Consider the following 14305-nt stretch of genomic DNA (forward strand, 5'->3'; position numbering starts at 1 on the left):
TGTTTATTCAGACCGATACAGTGATTGATGATTAATTCACCAAAAGATTGAAGACTCTCAATACCTTCCTTTCCAAGTCTCTACATTCAGAAAACAATGGCCAATGAATATAGGTAAAAAATATTAAAACTTCCTGTGGTTTTTAAAATGATTATTTTTAAGTAAGATTTTTGCATATTGATTAACTGTACATTATCATTTGTTGATTCAGTTTGTCATTTTAATTAATAGTAATGACAAAAAATTTTCTGATCTGCTGAGTCATATACGTATGTACATTTTTAAGCATTATGAAAAGTACATTTAAACACAAGGGGTATACTGGTAATCTTGTAAACTAGTATTCTAGTCTACAACCCTAAATCCGGAGCAAGATCTTATAATAAAAAAATTAATAATAATATTAAAAGTGAAACGAATTTCATATTTTTTTTACATACACACGTAAGTAGTCAGCGTCAATAGAAATGTACAAACTCTCTAGATCCAGCGGATTTTAAATATCTTTTTCATCGGAAAAACCACTTCAAAAAACTCCTTGATAGAAGGCCCCGTAGGCTTAATTATATACGAGATATAAGAATGTAGAGGGAAAATATGTGACTTGAAAAATGAGGAACTGCTTGTAGCGATTTTGCAATGCAAAAAATGCTATTGGTATCAATGTTCGAAAGAACTAAAAGATAATCCAGTTTTTGATAAGATGGTTTATTTCTAAATGATAAAGAAGGGTATTCATGCTCCAAGGTCCAATTAAACAATATAAATTGTGAACAGGACAACCACGGACCTCTATAAACATCAGAGATGGATCATGTGCCATAGAGAAGTTAACATCCCATGTCCACTGATCACACCCGTCATAAGGTAGAGCCTCTTGTATGGCAAGCCCTTTTACTATTTATTCGTAAAATAAATTTTCACTCAAAATTACAGAGATATCTCTTATTTTAGAGAGATATCTCTTAAAAAACAGAGATATCTCTCAACTTAAAGAGATATCTCTCAACTTAAAGAGATATCTCTCTAAGAAAGAGATATCTCTTTCACTTAGAGAGATATCTCTTACACTAAGAGAGATATCTCTTTCACTTAGAGAGATATCTCTTCCACTTAAAGAGATATCTCTTTTCCTTTGAGGGATATCTCTTTCGTCAAGAGAGATATCTCATAGCGTTAAAGAGATATCTCTTTCACTTAGAGAGATATCTCTTTCACCTAGAAAGATATCTCTTTTACTTTGAGAGATATCTTTCCAAGTTAAAGAGATATCTCTCAAAGTAAGAGAGATATCTCTCTAAGTTTATCTTAAGAGATATCTCTCAAAGTGAAAGAGATATCTTTCAAAAGAGTCCAAAAGAGATATCTCTCAAGCAAAAAGAGATATCTCTTTACTGTAAAGAGATATCTCTCTACATTATTTTTATTTAAAAAGCATTTTTAATGACTTCTCCCTTTACCGGAAGTAAGCTTTATATTCACGGAAATGCATTAAATCAAAACGAAAGTAGAGACAAGAAAGTAGAACATGTGGTGTTTTATGGTATTTGTGAGCAAATTACTGACTTGCAGGTGTAACAATGACCCCAAGATACGACACAAAAAGGGAGCTGTCCTTCTACAAGTGCTTGATCAACTGATTTAATGGAAAGAAGTTCAGAGTAAGAAACTTAGCCGATCATGAAACATCGTAAACGTATCACAGGGGCTTGCTCCCGAAATGTAAACAATATAAATTTTAAAAAATATATATATCTTAAAACCCATCGTGATGACTGATACAATTTAGTAGATCTACAAATATTTCTTTCTCTTTATTAACATTGTTTACATTCCGGAAGCACCCCCTGTGATCGTTACCTGCATACGAGTGTTTACTTATGTTATTAATATACTATCATACTATGGGTTAGAAAAAGTATTGCAGAAACAAGTGCCTGTAGAAAGCGAGTAGACCATTTGATTCTGAAAGGGGAAGTGACTTGCAAATTTTGGAAATAAATAATCTGAACCTCAAAATGTTGAAAACAAATAATTTGTCCCCCCCCCCCCCCCTTTGTGTGTGTGTGTGTGTGTGAGGGTGCGTTTGTAAACACCTTCAACTCAGCTCAAGTACTTATTGACACATCAATCAACTCACTACAGTTTTTCAAGTCACTACAGTAATCACTGTAGTGAGTTGCCGTTTTACGAAAAATGGGTAGTTCTCGATTACTTATGCCCAAAAAATCGAGAAAAAAAGTTGGTGTCATTTGACAGTTTACACCCGTATTTTCACACTCCGACTTATGATCAAAATATGGCACTTACACACTTTACTCAGTTTTGATTCTAGCGCATGCGCAATGCAGACTAATACTATGGCCGACTTCCGGTGTGTAATGATCTCGATTTTTCTACAAAGCAACAAATGATCTCATCAGGTAAGTTAATTTTCTGTTGATTTTACCGTGAATTAAAGTGTTAATTACAAAACATCACATCGTTTCCATCTACGAAGATATTAATCAATCACTCGATAAACATGGAGTATTTAGATTTCGTTGTTTATATGCCCTTGAAAAATTTATGTTCAAATCCGTTAGTTATAATCCACAAAATAATCCTTTAAGGTTAAAGAATTATTTAAATATATTTCCATATAACTTTAATTCCACTACATGGCCCAATCCATTTGTTAAGCGTAATTTGCAGCCGTCATCGAGTCTTAGTTCGAATTTTCTCGAATTATTCATAATGCTGACATGTTTCTATTTCATGCACTCGTATCAATTAATTATGTTCAACTTATATCAAAAATTATACTTCATGTAATATATCAAACGTATCTGGTTCTTTGTTCTAGTTATGAACTGAATTGGAATTATCTCTATCCTTTATAGTCACACATATTGCCATCAACACATCTCCAGTTCAGAAGTTAAATAAATTATTTTATGAAGTTAGAAATTATTTATCTTATTTATCCTTGTCCAAGACATGCGCTTCATTTGTAATTTATTCTTTGTTTTAAAAAAAAAAACTGCTTCAAATATATATAATTACAAAAGTATTTAACAGTACGTTCTCACCATATAAGAATCACAGTTTTCGATTTTAAATGTTTCTCGACTGATTTTACAAAATTTCAAATGAACAAATTCATTTAAATATTTTCTAATACAATGTCTCTGATGCATGTCACAATGGAACACCTGCACATGTATTGTATAAAAAGAACTGAGAAAGATTAAATATCTTTATAATGGAGGTACGTGCATGATAGACTGTCTTGACTGGAAGGGGAAATGCATTTTTAAAATACTATGGCTAAGATCAGAGTTCTCTTTCATCCAAAAATAAAGCATGCTCAGTTCTTCTTGTATGTGTCCTTAAAGCTGGTAAACTAATCAAAATATGAAAATCTGCAAGTTTTTGTACATGTATTCAGATTGGAAACTTTAATCATTAGTTGCTTACCTGTCCGTGTAAGAGAAATAATTACAGTCTCTAGACTTGATGTGGTGTGATTTCGGTAATTGTTAAATGTGGTTTCCAAGGCTTTACCTTATTTATTCATTAGAGTTAGTGATTCATGTTCACTATTGTTTCCTCAGAAAGATAATCCAGGAATTCTTCCGGGGGGGGGGGGGGGATGAGAGGTTCCATGCCCCCCCCCCCAAAAAAAATCCAACTGAGAAAATTTACCAAAAACTTAAAAAATAAATAGATACATTAAAAAAAAAAGCAAACTTGTCCATCCCCCCCCCCCCCCCCCGAGAAAAACTACATTTGAAAACTCAAAAAAAAAAAAAAATAAAAAATAAAAAATAGGAATGGACTGGACTGGATCGGTACATGAATTGCTAAACATTGTCCATCGTATATATAAAGAACTGCATAAATTTTACACTTAGTCTAATCAGGGACTATGTACAGAAAGATCTTTTTGAACATTGTTAATGCCCCCCCCCCTCCCCTCTCCATTTACCATGTTTATTTCTAGTGAAAAAAATTGTCTGATTTACCTATTCTACTCAAATTTACTCAAGTAATAAACATTTTTTTTCTGTATAAAATTTCATTCCGAGTCATCACCGGAACGAATTACTACTTAATCGTAACTGTTATGGCGTGATGTTTGATTGTGAACCTAATAACATAGAAATACTTATTGGATTATACCTTCGAGGTCATTCTGTGATTTATTTTAGTATGTGAATACCCCTCATGGTAAGTATAGAGTAAGAAACGTTATATAAAAGTGTAAGTGACAAGTTCAAAATATTTACATGATAAACACATCAGAGGTCATTCGAGTCACGTATAAAATTATTAAGTCATGCATGTGATATCAGTCAAGTGCAGATATTTTACAAAAGTTTGGTTGTGCATATATTTTAAACCTTTCACTGTGGTGTTTGTGAGCGTGATACGTGATACAGCTGTGATACCAACATGTAAAAGAAGATAGTGAGACTCTTGTAAATTCGCATACACACACAAAAGATGTAATGGTTGCTCCACACCTCTTCAAATTAAGGCTTTGCCACACTACATGCATGTACAAAGCTTAAAAAACCTGCATCGACGTACAGAAAGATTAACATACTTGCTGGCATATGCTGAAGGCTTGTGCCATGCACCATAAACTGAAGTAAAAAATGGTCATTAAATCAACCATATTAGCACCAAAGTGTGCATTCAATTTTCCTTTGACTCTGTTCATTGGAAAGATTTCGACATTATATCTTTTAAAGGAAAGGTTTGTTTTGTTTGTATGTTGTTTAACGTCCCTCTCATATGGAGACGCCACCACTTGCCGGTGGAGAGCTACAAATTTTGTCCTATACTCGGCACTTACGGCCATTGAGCAGTGATGGATCTTTTTTGTGCCAGCACCTACTGCGACACGGGACCTCGGTTTATACGGTCTCATCCGAAGGACCGGTCTCCATGTCCCAAAGTGGGATTCGAACCCGCGACGTAAGAATCAACTCCTTACTCCGCGATTCTAGAGCAGACGCTCTAACCACTGCACCACGCGGGCGACTTCAAAGGAAAGGAATTGTATAGTTTGATATGTGCACACCCTAGATTTTGGAAATGTTAATGCTCTACTTTTACTGTTTTAATTACTTTCATTTTCAGATGTTTATTTTTTGCGAATGTGTGCATTTGGCCGGAAAACAATCTGACATTCCACCTTGAGATATTATTTGAGAGTTGTTCCATCCTTAAATGTAAAGCAAGGATTTAAAACAGTGTGAGAAAAGGTTAACATTGTCGCCTATGGGAAATGTATTGGTGGACTGTATACCCCATATATATTGAGTACGTCTATTGGTAAGCATGCTAAGAGAAATTCTACTTGTTTTGTAATTTCAGGTTGAGTTGAAGTTTGTGATTTAATAATATTATCATTTCCAATTGTTGAAATCTATGAAATACGCAACTTCTATTTTGCTTAATATGCATATTTTAAAACAAATCGAGTCGCAATATAGTGTCCTTCCAAAATTTTGAGGTGAAATAGACATAGTGTAGACACAGTTAAGGCACGGAACCCGTATAGGATTTAGAAAAGCTGTACGGGCTCCACATACCCAAGACATGGACACAGAATCTGAGGCTGAAAGCAAGGTGTTCTTGTGCACAGAAACTAATGTGTAGGCAAGGAATCCTTGTCCCAAGAAGACAGTTTCTAACTTACAAAATTTGAATGAGGCAGATTTTGGTTCAAACTATATACATGCATTTTTAATCTCACGGCTTTTTACACAGCATGATCATAACTTCCTTTGTGCAAATCAGATTAGAAGGATTCATGATCCTGAGCTAATATAGCTTGTGTCTTTCTTACTTTATAAAAGATACATAACTAATATACATGTATATCACTTGGAATTGTACTTAGGTCAACTTGAGATATATTGTCACTTTTGAACTAAAAGTCTAAGTAAGTCTAATATAGAAGCCATTTGAAATCTTTATCCTTGGATGTTTCAATGCAAGCTGACAGACATTGAAATAGTCTTTGTTGATAAATGATCAATGATGATTTAACCTAAGTTAACAATCTCATTTCATTTTGTGTCATCACATGATAAAGAAAGCTTTGATTTTATTAAATTCAAATTGAACAAACTTAGGCTGAAAAAAACAACAACATGTATTTCCCATAACCCAGCTGACCTAATTTTACCCACCGACTCTAATACTTTTTATTCCAAATCGAGATTTTGAATCATATACTTTTGTTTATAGTAAAGTTTTCTCATAGTGCAGTCCATAAAATGCATGTCTCGTACACTGTAAAAACCTGTCTATCCATCCAAGAGTTTTAAAGAGTACTCCTACTTTATATATATATATATATATATATATATATAAAAAGCACTAAAAACCAACAACACTGTATATCCGAAGTGTCGGATCTACTAAGTAGATACAAGGTCACGGATGGAAATTTATATAAAGCACTAAAAATGACCAACGACACGAACAATAATAATTGTCAAATTTTCGGGACAACCTGTCCCTTCCTCAGGACAAAGAAAAAAGTTAAGAAGTCATAAAAACAAAGGAAATAGAGAAGCAAAAACAACTAGCACTACTACTAAACTACCAAACACTAAATATTTACAAGGTTACATGTTTAATTTGGAGTTTATAAACAGTTGTGAAGAAAGAAATCCGGAGCGCTATGAATTGCGTCCGGTCTATTGGGTGTACTCGGTGAAGTGTGATTTACATAATTGAACGAATTAATTATCGCTAATTAATTACGGCCAACAGTAAATCGTTCATTGTCTTATTCTCTCAAAATAGCGTAACTCTACATGATAAAAAGAAATTAAAGAAAGATAATATGGAAGGACAATTTTGAAATATGAATTTGGATATATTATAAATTTGGAAATCGGAAAAAAGAAATAAACAAAAATGTGAGCTGTAAATATTTGGGTAGGTTGTTCCAGGATTATTAATACGAATTAACGGTAAAGTTTACGCTATATAGAGAGAATGAACTTGTTTGTTACAATTCGGGATTGGGTCTAGTTCACGTTCATCCTGGTGAAGTCATTAAGTTTGTTAATACCATTAGGGCGGAATGACTTCAGCCTGTGCATCCAGAACTTTTCCTTGCCTTTTCTCTGCGCGTCTGTCCATCTTGGATTATGGTCAATAACCACTACTGTCATGTCCTCCCATTTGTGACCTTCAAGGTTGAAATGTTCCCCAACGGGTTCATTGAGTTTTTTGGTCCTAATGGTAGAACGGTGATTATTGACTCTCCTGCGGAGATCTCCTGTTTCACCAACATACTGTTTGGAGCAAACTTTGCAGCTGATGAGATAAATGCAGTTGTCTGTTTGACAGGACAAATTCCCTAGTATTTTGTAGCTGCGGCCTGTAACGGGGCTGTTAAAACTGTCTGTGTCAGAGCTGTACTTACAGAGAAGACATCTTCTGTCAGAGCAAGTTTTAAAGCCCCCGTTAGGTAATGGATTGTCCAATCTGGTTCTTACTACCATGTCCTTCAGGTTCCTCGGGCGCCTGTATGCAGCCAATGGGGGCTCCTTAAAGACCTCTGCCATTCGTTTATTTGAGTGGAGAATTGGCAGATTCTTTTGAAGGATACCGCTGAGGTTCTTAAGGACGGGATGGTATGTGGTTACCAGAGGGACCCTGCCGCTATTGTCTTTTTCCTTGTAGCGTAATAGGTTTTGCCTGTCATGTCCCGCCATCTCATCAATAGCAGTTTGTACGGTGCGGGCATTGTAGCCTCTCTTGCATAAGTGGGACTTAAGGAGACCGCTTTGTTCTTGATATAAGGCAGGGGATGAACAGATGCGCCGAATTCTGGTGGCTAGACCCTTAGGCACACCCTTAAATGTGTGTGGGGGATGACAGCTAGTTGGCATAAGATACAGATGGGAATCTGTGGGTTTCGTGTGGAGACTGAACTCGATTTCACCATCAGTCAGGGTAGATGTAGTATCTAGGAATATGTTTTTCGAATTAGATACGTCTACTGTAAATTTGATAGACTGATGAAAGGTGTTGGCGAACGAAATGAATGCCTCGAGGCTCTCGCGACATTCCACCCACTTCATCTCTATATCGTCAATGAAACGCAACCAGCTAAGGGGCCTAAATGGTGCTTGAAAGAGCAAGTTGCGTTCCAGTCTGCCCATGAAAATATTGGCATAAGATGGTGCCATTTTCGTACCCATAGCAGTGCCATTAACCTGCAGGTAATGTTCTCCATTAAACATGAAGTTGTTATACTTGAGAACATGTTCAAGGAGCTTGGCAAGGGACTCGGTAGAAGGAATTTGTATGGATCTACTATCCCAGACTTCTCTACAGGCTTCGATACTAGATACTACATCTACCCTGACTGATGGTGAAATCGAGTTCAGTCTCCACACGAAACCCACAGATTCCCATCTGTATCTTATGCCAACTAGCTGTCATCCCCCACACACATTTAAGGGTGTGCCTAAGGGTCTAGCCACCAGAATTCGGCGCATCTGTTCATCCCCTGCCTTATATCAAGAACAAAGCGGTCTCCTTAAGTCCCACTTATGCAAGAGAGGCTACAATGCCCGCACCGTACAAACTGCTATTGATGAGATGGCGGGACATGACAGGCAAAACCTATTACGCTACAAGGAAAAAGACAATAGCGGCAGGGTCCCTCTGGTAACCACATACCATCCCGTCCTTAAGAACCTCAGCAGTATCCTTCAAAAGAATCTGCCAATTCTCCACTCAAATAAACGAATGGCAGAGGTCTTTAAGGAGCCCCCATTGGCTGCATACAGGCGCCCGAGGAACCTGAAGGACATGGTAGTAAGAACCAGATTGGACAATCCATTACCTAACGGGGGCTTTAAAACTTGCTCTGACAGAAGATGTCTTCTCTGTAAGTACAGCTCTGACACAGACAGTTTTAACAGCCCCGTTACAGGCCGCAGCTACAAAATACTAGGGAATTTGTCCTGTCAAACAGACAACTGCATTTATCTCATCAGCTGCAAAGTTTGCTCCAAACAGTATGTTGGTGAAACAGGAGATCTCCGCAGGAGAGTCAATAATCACCGTTCTACCATTAGGACCAAAAAACTCAATGAACCCGTTGGGGAACATTTCAACCTTGAAGGTCACAAATGGGAGGACATGACAGTAGTGGTTATTGACCATAATCCAAGATGGACAGACGCGCAGAGAAAAGGCAAGGAAAAGTTCTGGATGCACAGGCTGAAGTCATTCCGCCCTAATGGTATTAACAAACTTAATGACTTCACCAGGATGAACGTGAACTAGACCCAATCCCGAATTGTAACAAACAAGTTCATTCTCTCTATATAGCGTAAACTTTACCGTAAATTCGTATTAATAATCCTGGAACAACCTACCCAAATATTTACAGCTCACATTTTTGTTTATTTCTTTTTTCCGATTTCCAAATTTATAATATATCCAAATTCATATTTCAAAATTGTCCTTCCATATTATCTTTCTTTAATTTCTTTTTATCATGTAGAGTTACGCTATTTTGAGAGAATAAGACAATGAACGATTTACTGTTGGCCGTAATTAATTAGCGATAATTAATTCGTTCAATTATGTAAATCACACTTCACCGAGTACACCCGATAGACCGGACGCAATTCATAGCGCTCCGGATTTCTTTCTTCACAACTGTTTATAAACTCCAAATTAAACATGTAACCTTGTAAATATTTAGTGTTTGGTAGTTTAGTAGTAGTGCTAGTTGTTTTTGCTTCTCTATTTCCTTTGTTTTTATGACTTCTTAACTTTTTTCTTTGTCCTGAGGAAGGGACAGGTTGTCCCGAAAATTTGACAATTATTATTGTTCGTGTCGTTGGTCATTTTTAGTGCTTTATATATATATATATATATATATATATATATATATATATATATATATATATATACATGTATACTTATGTACATGTATACATGTATATGATAGAAAAACAATGTACAGAATAATTCATTGATGCTTTCAAAATAAAAAGTGTTGCTTGTGTGACGCAGTGGTTAGAGTGTATGCTCTAGAGTCGCGAAGTAAGGAGTTGATCCTTAGATTGCAAGTTCGAATCCTGTGGGACATGGAGACCAGTCCTTCGGATGAGACCATATAAACTGAGGTCCTATGTCGCAGTAGGTGCTGGCATGAAAAAGATCCCTCACTGCTCAAATTGGCCCTGAGAGCGGAGTATAGGTCTATTAATTTGCAGCCCTCCACCGGCAAGTGGTGGCATCTCCATATGAGTGAAAATTTCTCGAAAGGGACGTTAAACAACAAACAAACAAGTAAACAAAATTAACAGTAAAGTAAAAAAAAAAGTTATTCCCTACTTACCTAGCCTAATTTTTTTAGCATATGTCACCAGAAACACATAATTTTTTTTCATTTTCATTAATTCCAAACTTTAAAAATTCTAAAACTAATCAAATTAATAATGTAAAGCATTGTAAAGTTTGTATTCAGTCTCCATTTGGCATCTACAGCAACATCAGGGGATTCTCCAAGATCCTAACCCAGATCTAGATGAATTAATTAAGGCACATGCAGATCTCATGACTCCATATTTGGTTATTTTTTGACATGGCCGGTTTCCCAAATCAGGGTCTCCAGATATGGAAAATGGCACAGGTTTCTGTTACAGGTTTTCCACAATCCATGAGTTCATGTATGGAACCTAGCACAACTTTCTGTGACGGGTTTATTTGTAAAACTGTGTTATGTAATATTTCAGTCATTATCCCATGCCTGTTCTTGCCTTGACCACTTTTTGGCATGGCTTTCTATACATATTTTACATATATAGGAGCAGAAATGCTAGTCTGTTACAGGTTTCTGGAAGCTAAATTTGTGCCTGTGTTTAAACCACCCAGACAGTTTCATATGGGAGTACCCCCCCCCCCCCCCCTTATGAACATACAGCTAATTCTCATACCTCGATCCTGTTATTTACAGTTACATGTATGTAGCGAATAAATTCAATTAATGTGTAAATTTATATTATTTATTAATTCAAAGCTAAGTTGAATATATTTTTACATAAGGATCATACTTGCCAACCTCCAACATGTAAAAATCTGGTCATGACCAGATTTGGAAAGTAAAAAATCTGGTCATAACGCGTAACAACGTTCACGTTTGCGGCATATTTACCTTGATTAAATTATATATATGTAAGTATTTGTGTATTGAGAATTCTTTTATTAAAAAAAGGCTTTAACTTACAATGACAAAAAATTATCAATATTGATTAAATTTACATGTTAAAAAAGAGCATCGAAGGTTTCATTATTCAGTATTGACCTGAATTAAGAGTACATTTTCTTTTTTAAAAAAAAATCAAGCCCTTTCAGTATGTACTAAATTTGAAAGTATTTCAATTTTGGTTGTGAAATTATTTTTCCTCTCTTTTAATTTATTTGATTAACAAGTGCAATATGTATTAAATGTACAGTTAGGCCTACACTATCTTTGATCAATTTATTTTAACTAATGAAAGTTGTTTTCCAAGATTCCTTGATATGTACATGATGTTTCTCTTTTTCTCAGTTTAATTTGTTCCTGTTGGCCCTGATAACGATCTAGTTCTATTGGAAGCCATTTTAAATTGACTTCAAACTTTGATTTGTCAAAACAACTCCCAGGTAATTGTTTACACCTGCACTGATAATTTACTGCCAATACTGGTACACGGTCTACTGGACATAGCCATTGTTTACGTAGATCCAAGCTTGGGTTGTAACTGGAAGTTAAAAGTGCAACCTAATTTACGAACCAAATCCGGAAATCGGGAGATTTTCGAGTTGTTCGGGGTGAAAAGCATGACCCGCCGTGTCATAAAAAATAATCGGGTTAAGGGTCGAAAAATCGGGTGTAACCCGACGAAATCGGGTGAGTTGGCAACTATGATAAGGATTCAATATGTACACAAAAATTCACAAACGAGGTCGGAATCGGTATTCAGTCAAGTTCAAGTTCAAAGTGAAAGTAGTGTACTCAATGTAGAGAGGTATAATATGTATGCTGTTTTGGATCTCGTAACCAGCCTCTATAACCAGGCAGAGCGCATGCGTGAAATAAATTTCCATCGAGATCGGAAAACAGCAGAGAGGAAATTCGGAATATATAATGGAAACTAGTAATGCGGAATGATACTATAGTCAGATGCAGAAATTTTTGCATAATTCGATCAACTTTTATTTAAAAAAGCAGAAGAATAAATGAATCAACTTTACAGTTAGTTTTTATTTATTTATTTATTTATTTATTTATTTATTTATTTATTTATTTATTTATTTATTTAATTTATTTATTTATCATTCTTATAATTAATTAACTAAGTAACTGATTAATTTATTAAAAGATATATATTTGTATTTTTTTTTAAATTCATTTATAACATTCTTTCCTTCATTTATTAATTATTCTATCCATTAATTAATTATCTATTAATTAATTCATTGATTTATTAATTTGTATGCATGTTTGTTTATTTATTCATTTATTTATTATTCTAATAATTAAGTAATTGATTAATTCATTAAGAAGTTCATTTATTTGTTTGTTTATCTATTTATTATATTCATTCCTTCATTTATTTCGTATTCTATTTATTTATTTATTTATTATTTATCTATTTATTTATGCATTCATTTATTCGTATTTTTCTTTATTTCTTTATTTTTTATTTCTTTATTGATTGATTGATTTATTTTTGAATTTATTTATTGATTTATTTATGCATTTATCATATATTTCTTTTATAAATTAATTATTTTTACAGGGTTTGTATACTTATTACCAGGGTCTGTTTATGTATTGCCATAGTTTGTATACCATCACCAGGGTCTATATACCTATCACCAGGGTCTGTATACCTATCACCAGGGTCTGTATACTTATCACCAGGGTCTATGTACCTATCACCAGGGTCTATATACCCATCACCAGGGTCTGTATACCCATCACCAGGGTCTGTATACCCATCACCAGGGTCTATAAACCTATCACCAGGGTCTATATACCCATCACCAGGGTTTGTATACCCATCACCAGGGTCTGTATACTTATCACCAGGGTCTATGTACCTATCACCAGGGTCTATATACCCATCACCAGGGTCTGTATACCCATCACCAGGGTCTGTATACCCATCACCAGGGTCCGTTTTATCTATCACCAGGGTCTTTATACCCATCACCAGGGTCTATACCCATCACCAGGTACTGTATTATCTATCACCAGGAACTGTATACCTAACAACAGGGTCTGTATACCCATCACCAGGGTCTGTATACCCATCACCAGGCTCTGTATACCTATCACCAGGGTCTCTATACTTATCACCAGGGTCTGTATATACCCACCACCATCTATAACTATCATCAGGGTCTATATACCTATCACCAGGGTCTATATACCCATCACCAGGGTTTGTATACCCATCACCAGGGTCTGTATACCTATCACCAGGGTCTATATTATCTATCACCAGGGTCTGTATACCCATCACCAGAGTCTGTATATCCATCATCAGGGACTTTATTATCTATCACCAGGGTCTGTATATCTATCACCAGGGTCTATATACCTATCACCAGGGTCTGTATACCTATCACAAGGGTGTGTATGCCCATCACCAGAGTCTATATACCCATCACCAGGGTCTGTATTATCTATCACCAAGGTCTGTATACCCATCACCAGGGTCTGTATACCTATCACCAGGGTCTGTATATCCATCACCAGGGTCTGTATACCCATCACCAGGGTCTGTATTATCTATCACCAAGGTCTGTATAACTATCACCAGGGTCTGTATACTTATCACCAGGGTCTATGTACCTATCACCAGGGTCTGTATACCCATCACCAGGGTCTGTATACCCATCACCAGGGTCTGTATACCCACCACCAGGGTCTGTATTATCTATCACCAGGGCCTGTATACCCATCACCAGGGTCTATACCCATCACCAGGTACTGTATTATCTATCACCAGGAACTGTATACCTAACAACAGGGTCTGTATACCCATCACCAGGGTCTGTATACCCATCACCAGGCTCTGTATACCTATCACCAGGGTCTCTATACTTATCACCAGGGTCTGTATATACCCACCACCATCTATAACTATCATCAGGTCTATATACCTATCACCAGGGTCTATATACCCATCACCAGGGTTTGTATACCCATCACCAGGGTCTGTATACCTATCACCAGGGTCTGTATTATCTATCACCAGGGTCTGTATAC

This window comes from Saccostrea echinata, unplaced genomic scaffold, assembly GCF_033153115.1.
Source record: "Saccostrea echinata isolate AGI-Se365-2 ecotype Australia unplaced genomic scaffold, CSIRO_AGI_Sech_v1 ptg000009l, whole genome shotgun sequence".
In the NCBI taxonomy this organism is placed as follows: Eukaryota; Metazoa; Mollusca; class Bivalvia; order Ostreida; family Ostreidae; genus Saccostrea; species Saccostrea echinata.